The sequence below is a fragment of the Nerophis lumbriciformis genome, unplaced genomic scaffold (assembly GCF_033978685.3).
Source record: "Nerophis lumbriciformis unplaced genomic scaffold, RoL_Nlum_v2.1 HiC_scaffold_56, whole genome shotgun sequence".
Lineage (NCBI taxonomy): Eukaryota > Metazoa > Chordata > Actinopteri > Syngnathiformes > Syngnathidae > Nerophis > Nerophis lumbriciformis.
Window position 1 is genome coordinate 197,501 of NW_027316598.1, and position 8,923 is coordinate 206,423.

The window sequence follows — 8,923 nt, forward strand, 5'->3', positions numbered from 1 at the left end:
TCAGGAAAGCAAAATTGTCCCTCTCCTCGCTGGAAGTCCAAAAAAAAGGCGTAAATTTGACTAAGTGCCTAGGAGGATGTCCCTTTAAGAAGGCCGACGTGCTATGGTTCTCCACCTGGGTCAGGAAAGCAAAATTGTCCCTCTCCTCGCTGGAAGTCCAAAAAAAAAAGGTGTAAATTTGACTAAGTGTCTAGGAGCATTTCCCTTTAAGAAGGCCGACCTGCTATGGTTCTCCACCTGGGTACGGAACGCCAAATTAGTCCCTCTCCTCGCTGGAAGTCCCAAAAAAAAGGCGTGAATTTGACTAAGTGTCTAGGAGGATGTCCCCTTAAGAAGGCCGACGTCCCTTGGTTCTCCACCTGGGTACAGAACGCCAAATTAGTCCCTCTCCTCGCTGGAAGTCCAAAAAAAAGGCGTGAATTTGACTAAGTGCCTAGGAGGATGTCCCTTTAAGAAGGCCGACGTGCTATGGTTCTCCACCTGGGTCAGGAAAGCAAAATTGTCCCTCTCCTCGCTGGAAGTCCAAAAAAAAAAGGTGTAAATTTGACTAAGTGTCTAGGAGCATTTCCCTTTAAGAAGGCCGACCTGCTATGGTTCTCCACCTGGGTCAGGAACGCCAAATTGTCCCTCTCCTCGCTGGAAGTCCAAAAAAAAGGCGTGAATTTGACTAAGTGCCTAGGAGCATTTCCCTTTAAGAAGGCCGACGTGCTATGGTTCTCCACCCGGGTACGGAAAGCAAAATTAGTCCCTCTCCTCGCTGGAAGTCCAAAAAAAAGGCGTAAATTTGACTAAGTGCCTAGGAGGATGTCCCTTTAAGAAGGCTGACCTGCTATGGTTCTCCACCCGGGTGCGGAAAGCAAAATTAGTCCCTCTCCTCGCTGGAAGTCCAAAAAAAAGGCGGAAATTTGACTAAGTGCCTAGGAGGATGTCCCTTTAAGAAGGCTGACCTGCTATGGTTCTCCACCCGGGTACGGAAAGCAAAATTAGTCCCTCTCCTCGCTGGAAGTCCAAAAAAAAGGCGTAAATTTGACTAAGTGCCTAGGAGGATGTCCCTTTAAGAAGGCTGACCTGCTATGGTTCTCCACCCGGGTGCGGAAAGCAAAATTAGTCCCTCTCCTCGCTGGAAGTCCAAAAAAAAGGCGGAAATTTGACTAAGTGCCTAGGAGGATGTCCCTTTAAGAAGGCTGACCTGCTATGGTTCTCCACCCGGGTACGGAAAGCAAAATTAGTCCCTCTCCTCGCTGGAAGTCCAAAAAAAAGGCGTAAATTTGACTAAGTGCCTAGGAGGATGTCCCTTTAAGAAGGCTGACCTGCTATGGTTCTCCACCCGGGTGCGGAAAGCAAAATTAGTCCCTCTCCTCGCTGGAAGTCCAAAAAAAAGGCGTAAATTTGACTAAGTGCCTAGGAGCATTTCCCTTTAAGAAGGCCGACCTGCTATGGTTCTCCACCCGGGTCCGGAACTCAAAATTAGTCCCTCTCCTAGTTGGAAGTCATCAAAAAAAGGCGGAAATTTGACTAAGTGCCATCATTTTAGAGTACCAGGACTATAGCTGGGGAATTGGAGCCCTCTGGTGGACACTCGCTGCAAATGCACCCTGAATTAAACACATTATTTCCAGTTCTTTTGGTGTTCCCGGGGAATGAGAGGCCTTTTGTGGGCCAGAAAGAGTGGGGGACCCTTGGAGCCCCTATTTTCAGACAGTTTGGCTTATTTCGGTGACGCCGGGGCGTCCATCAGGTCTTCCCGGGGAATGAGAGGCCTTTTGTGGCCATATGTCAACAAAAGAGTGGGGAAATGGAGCCCTCCGGTGGACTCCCGCTGCAAATGCACCCCCCAAATTAAATACATTAATTCCAGGCCTTTTGGGGCCCTATATTCAGACGGTGTGGAGCCCTCCAGTGGACTCCCGCCTCCAATGCACCCCCATAATTATAGACATCACCCCCCAAATTAAACACATTATTTCCAGTTCTTTTGGGCCCCTATTTTCAGACGGTTTGGCGTATTTCCTTGACGCCGGGGAGTCCTACAGGTGTTCCCGGGGAATGAGAGGCCTTTTGTGGGCCAGAAAGAGTGGGGAACCCTTGGAGCCCCTATTTTCAGACAGTTTGGCTTATTTCGGTGACGCCGGGGCGTCCATCAGGTCTTCCCGGGGAATGAGAGGCCTTTTGTGGCCATATGTCAACAAAAGAGTGGGGAAATGGAGCCCTCCGGTGGACTCCCGCTGCAAATGCACCCCCCAAATTAAATACATTAATTCCAGGCCTTTTGGGGCCCTATATTCAGACGGTGTGGAGCCCTCCAGTGGACTCCCGCCTCCAATGCACCCCCATAATTATAGACATCACCCCCCAAATTAAACACATTATTTCCAGTTCTTTTGGGCCTCTATTTTCAGACGGTTTGGCGTATTTCCTTGACGCCGGGGAGTCCTACAGGTGTTCCCGGGGAATGAGAGGCCTTTTGTGGGCCAGAAAGAGTGGGGAACCCTTGGAGCCCCTATTTTCAGACAGTTTGCCGTATTTCGGTGACGCCGGGGCGTCCATCAGGTCTTCCCGGGGAATGTGAGGCCTTTCGTGGGCCATATTTTCAGACAGAAAAAAAAGAAAAGTAACCCTTACACTACAAAGGACAGCGGGGAAACGCCCCCCAGCAAAGTCACAGGGGAAGTGGGGTAGACAAGTGGAGAGTGTCTGGGGAAAAGTCCACAAAATGATCAAAAATCACACACAGGTACGAGTGCCACAAGTCCCGCCGCGTCCCACCCGAGTCCGAGGTGCCCCCCACATGCCCAAAACGCACCCAGCAAAGGCGCACTATGATTGGGAAGAAAAGTTGGGAAAGTGGGCAAAAGTCCCGAATTTGATCCATAATTATACCCAGGTTTGAGTCCCACAAGTCCCGCCGCATTCCACCAGTGTTCCGGGGTGCCTGACATGTCCACGACGCACCCAGCAAAGGCGCACTGTGATTGGGAAGAAAAGTTGGAAAAGTGGGCAAAAGTCCGGAAAATGACCAAAAACCACACCCAGGTTAGAGCCCCACACGTCCTGCAGTCGCACCCGAGTCCTGGGATGCCCAACATGTCCAAAAAAATCAAAAAAAGCCCAAAAAATCAAAAAAATCCCCGGGCCGTATCTTGGACGCCGGCGTACCGCGTTCGGCCCTCGTGCCGTAGTTTGGCGACCGATTGTAAAAATTTGCCGCGACCGGCTAGTTTTTTTCCTTGGAGTAAATAGAGAGTAGATCCAGCAGAAAATATGCACTATAAACAAAGAGAGGGGGTTTGGAGGGGGGCAAAAACGCCCTCTTGGAACTTTTGCAGCAGCACACATCAAACTAGCGGGGAGAAGGCATGCATAGCAAAAGGCCACGAAATGATCCAAAATCACACCCAGGTTCGAGTCCCACAAGTCCCGCCGCGTTCCACCAGGGTTCCGGGGTGCCTGACATGTCCACGACGCACCCAGCAAAGGCGCACTGTGATTGGGAAGAAAAGTTGGGAAAGTGGGCAAAAGTCCCGAATTTTATCCAAAATTATACCCAGGTTCGAGTCCCACAAGTCCCGCCGCGTTCCACCAGTGTCTCGGGGTGCCTACAATGTCCACAACGCACCCAGCAAAGGCATCACACCCAGGTTCGAGTCCCACAAGTCCCGCCGCGTTCCACCAGGGTTCCGGGGTGCCTGACATGTCCACGACGCACCCAGCAAAGGCGCACTGTGATTGGGAAGAAAAGTTGGGAAAGTGGGCAAAAGTCCCGAATTTTATCCAAAATTATACCCAGGTTCGAGTCCCACAAGTCCCGCCGCGTTCCACCAGTGTCTCGGGGTGCCTACAATGTCCACAACTCACCCAGCAAAGGCGCACTGTGATTGGGAAGAAAAGTTGGGAAAGTGGGCAAAAGTCCCGAATTTGGTCCAAAATCACACCCAGGTTCGAGTCCCACAAGTCCCGCCGCGTTCCACCAGGGTTCCGGGGTGCCTACAATGTCCACAACGCACCCAGCAAAGGCGCACTGTGATTGGGAAGAAAAGTTGGGAAAGTGGGCAAAAGTCCCGAATTTGGTCCAAAATCACACCCAGGTTCGAGTCCCACAAGTCCCGCCGCGTTCCACCAGGGTTCCGGGGTGCCTACAATGTCCACAACTTACCCAGCAAAGGCGCACTGTGATTGGGAAGAAAAGTTGGGAAAGTGGGCAAAAGTCCCGAATTTGGTCCAAAATCACACCCAGGTTCGAGTCCCACAAGTCCCGCCGCGTTCCACCAGGGTTCCGGGGTGCCTACAATGTCCACAACGCACCCAGCAAAGGCGCACTGTGATTGGGAAGAAAAGTTGGGAAAGTGGGCAAAAGTCCCGAATTTGGTCCAAAATCACCCAAAATCACACCCAGGTTCGAGTCCCACAAGTCCCGCCGCGTTCCACCAGGGTTCCGGGGTGCCTACAATGTCCACAACGCACCCAGCAAAGGCGCACTGTGATTGGGAAGAAAAGTTGGGAAAGTGGGCAAAAGTCCCGAATTTGGTCCAAAATCACACCCAGGTTCGAGTCCCACAAGTCCCGCCGCGTTCCACCAGGGTTCCGGGGTGCCTACAATGTCCACAACTCACCCAGCAAAGGCGCACTGTGATTGGGAAGAAAAGTTGGGAAAGTGGGCAAAAGTCCCGAATTTGGTCCAAAATCACACCCAGGTTCGAGTCCCACAAGTCCCGCCGCGTTCCACCAGGGTTCCGGGGTGCCTACAATGTCCACAACTTACCCAGCAAAGGCGCACTGTGATTGGGAAGAAAAGTTGGGAAAGTGGGCAAAAGTCCCGAATTTGGTCCAAAATCACACCCAGGTTCGAGTCCCACAAGTCCCGCCGCGTTCCACCAGGGTTCCGGGGTGCCTGACATGTCCACGACGCACCCAGCAAAGGCGCACTGTGATTGGGAAGAAAAGTTGGGAAAGTGGGCAAAAGTCCCGAATTTGGTCCAAAATCACACCCAGGTTCGAGTCCCACAAGTCCCGCCGCGTTCCACCAGGGTCTCGGGGTGCCTACAATGTCCACAACGCACCCAGCAAAGCCGCACTGTGATTGGGAAGAAAAGTTGGGAAAGTGGGCAAAAGTCCCGAATTTGGTCCAAAATCACACCCAGGTTCGAGTCCCACAAGTCCCGCCGCGTTCCACCAGGGTTCCGGGGTGCCTACAATGTCCACAACTTACCCAGCAAAGGCGCACTGTGATTGGGAAGAAAAGTTGGGAAAGTGGGCAAAAGTCCCGAATTTGGTCCAAAATCACACCCAGGTTCGAGTCCCACAAGTCCCGCCGCGTTCCACCAGGGTTCCGGGGCGCCTACAATGTCCACAACGCACCCAGCAAAGGCGCACTGTGATTGGGAAGAAAAGTTGGGAAAGTGGGCAAAAGTCCCGAATTTGGTCCAAAATCACACCCAGGTTCGAGTCCCACAAGTCCCGCCGCGTTCCACCAGTGTCTCGGGGTGCCTACAATGTCCACAACGCACCCAGCAAAGGCGCACTGTGATTGGGAAGAAAAGTTGGGAAAGTGGGCAAAAGTCCCGAATTTGGTCCAAAATCACACCCAGGTTCGAGTCCCACAAGTCCCGCCGCGTTCCATCAGAGTGCCGGGGTGCCTACAATGTCCACAACTTACCCAGCAAAGGCGCACTGTGATTGGGAAGAAAAGTTGGGAAAGTGGGCAAAAGTCCCGAATTTGGTCCAAAATCACACCCAGGTTCGAGTCCCACAAGTCCCGCCGCGTTCCACCAGTGTCTCGGGGTGCCTACAATGTCCACGACGCACCCAGCAAAGGCGCACTGTGATTGGGAAGAAAAGTTGGGAAAGTGGGCAAAAGTCCCGAATTTGATCCAAAATTATGCCCGGGTTGGAGTACCACGAGTCCGGCCGCGTTCCACCGGTGTCCCGGGGGTGCCTGGCATGTCCACAACTTACCCAGCAAAGGCGCACTGTGATTGGGAAGAAAAGTTGGGAAAGTGGGCAAAAGTCCCGAATTTGATCCAAAATTATGCCCGGGTTGGAGTACCACGAGTCCGGCCGCGTTCCACCGGTGTCCCGGGGGTGCCTGGCATGTCCACAACTTACCCAGCAAAGGCGCACTGTGATTGGGAAGAAAAGTTGGGAAAGTGGGCAAAAGTCCCGAATTTGATCCAATATTATGCCCGGGTTGGAGTACCACGAGTCCGGCCGCGTTCCACCGGTGTCCCGGGGGTGCCTGCCATGTCCACAACTTACCCAGCAAAGGCGCACTGTGATTGGGAAGAAAAGTTGGGAAAGTGGGGAAAAAAAGGACCGGGAAATATCCAAAATTATGCCCGGGTTGGAGTACCACGAGTCCGGCCGCGTTCCACCGGTGTCCCGGGGGTGCCTGGCACGTCCACAACTTACCCAGCAAAGGCGCACTGTCAGTGGGGAAGACCAAACATGTCTCGGATTTTTTCCAAGTACCTTAACGAGAGAGGCTAAAAAGCACCTGTTTTTACCTTCTCTCGTTGTTGTACTTAGAAAAAAAACGAGAAAATAAAAAATCTGGGTTTTTTTCTAAGTACCTTAACGAGAGAGGCTAAAAAAAACCATTTTTTACCTTCTCTCGTTGTTGTACTTAGAAAAAAAACGAGAAAAAAAATTTTCCCCATTCATTTCAATGGGAGTTCATTTTTTTTTTGGGATTTTTTCTAAGTACCTTAACGAGAGAGGCTTAATTTTTCACCTACTTTTTACCTTCTCTCGATTTTTCGTTTTTTACCTGGTCGACCAAAACACCTCCATCTCGTTACTATGTGCACCATGTCTGACAGGCTGAAATCACAGGGAAAGCGTCCGAGTCAAAGTGAGCTATTTTCGGACACAAATATGGTGTTTTTCCCCTCTATCCTCTGGTTCTTTTTTCAAACTGATCTTCCAGCATCTGAGCGACAGGGGCTCATGCAGACACCTGTGTCCGCCCGAGGGGCGCCTTCCCGGACACATATATGGTGCTTCCCCCCTCTTTACCCCGGTCCTTTTTCAAACTGATCTTCCAGCATCTGAGCGACAGGGGCTCATGCAGACACCTGTGTCCGCCCGAGGGGCGCCTTCCCGGACACATATATGGTGCTTCCCCCCTCTTTACCCCGGTCCTTTTTCAAACTGATCTTCCAGCATCTGAGCGACAGGGGCTCATGCAGACACCTGTGTCCGCCCGAGGGGCGCCTTCCCGGACACATATATGGTGCTTCCCCCCTCTTTACCCCGGTCCTTTTTCAAACTGCTCTTCCAGCATCTGAGCGACAGGGGCTCATGCAGACACCTGTGTCCGCCTAAGGGGCGCCTTCTCGGACACATTTTCAACTTTTCCCGCATGAATGAAATCCTGGAACTGATTCCACCCAGGTACTTAGGGCTTCCAGGGCTTGAGCGACAGGGGCTCTGTCCGGAGCGTGTGTCCGCCTAGGGGGCGCTGTCTCGGACACATTTTCAACTTTTCCCGCATGGATGAAATCCTGGAACTGATTCCACCCAGGTACTTAGGGCTTCCAGGGCTTGAGCGACAGGGGCTCTGTCCGGAGCGTGTGTCCGCCTAGGGGGCGCTGTCTCGGACACATTTTCAACTTTTCCCGCATGGATGAAATCCTGGAACTGATTCCACCCAGGTACTTAGGGCTTCCAGGGCTTGAGCGACAGGGGCTCTGTCCGGAGCGTGTGTCCGCCTAGGGGGCGCTGTCTCGGACACATTTTCAACTTTTCCCGCATGGATGAAATCCTGGAACTGATTCCACCCAGGTACTTAGGGCTTCCAGGGCTTGAGCGACAGGGGCTCTGTCCGGAGCGTGTGTCCGCCTAGAGGGCGCTGTCTCGGACACATTTTCAACTTTTCCCGCATGAATGAAATCCTGGAACTGATTCCACCCAGGTACTTAGGGCTTCCAGGGCTTGAGCGACAGGGGCTCTGTCCGGAGCGTGTGTCCGCCTAGAGGGCGCTGTCTCGGACACATTTTCAACTTTTCCCGCATGAATGAAATCCTGGAACTGATTCCACCCAGGTACTTAGGGCTTCCAGGGCTTGAGCGACAGGGGCTCTGTCCGGAGTGTGTGTCCGCCTAGGGGGCGCTGTCTCGGACACATTTTCAACTTTTCCCGCATGGATGAAATCCTGGAACTGATTCCACCCAGGTACTTAGGACTTCCAGGGCTTGAGCGACAGGGGCTCTGTCCGGAGCGTGTGTCCGCCTAGGGGGCGCTGTCTCGGACACATTTTCAACTTTTCCCGCATGAATGAAATCCTGGAACTGATTCCACCCAGGTACTTGGCGCTTCCAGGGCTCGAGCGACAGGGGCTCGGTCCGGAGCGCGCGTCCGCCTAGGGGGCGCTGTCTCGGACCCATTTTCAACTTTTCCCGTATGAATGAAATCCTGGACCTCCGTCCAGGTACTCGGGGCTTCCCAGGACTTGAGCGACAGGGGCTCGGACCTGGGAAAAGCCCCGGCCCACTTCCCCTTTCCCCTCTAACCCTCTGGTAAACACGACTTGCCACGGAGCGGCCCTCACCGGCCGGCGTCAGCCGGTTACCCAGGTGGGGGATTCCTCCGGCCCTGCAGGTCTGCCTCTATTGCCGCCCGGCAAGCCCGATTTGAAGCGAGATCGAGACGACCCGTCTGCCCTAGTTGTCCTACATCGGACCCGCTCCGGCTCGGCCCCAGCGTCCCTTCGCGCATATGCCATCCGGGCCCACGCCCCGGGTGGTGCCGGAGGGCCTGGGCAGCGACGGCTGCGGTGCTTCCGGAAACACCTTTTTCGAACCCTAGGCGGCGCCATGAGACACTGCGCGCAACCCATGCCACCCCTTCGTAGACCCGGCAGGACAGCGTGCCGAAAACCACTCTCAGCCGAGCATGATGTTGGCCCCGCGGGACTCCTCGGGCTGTG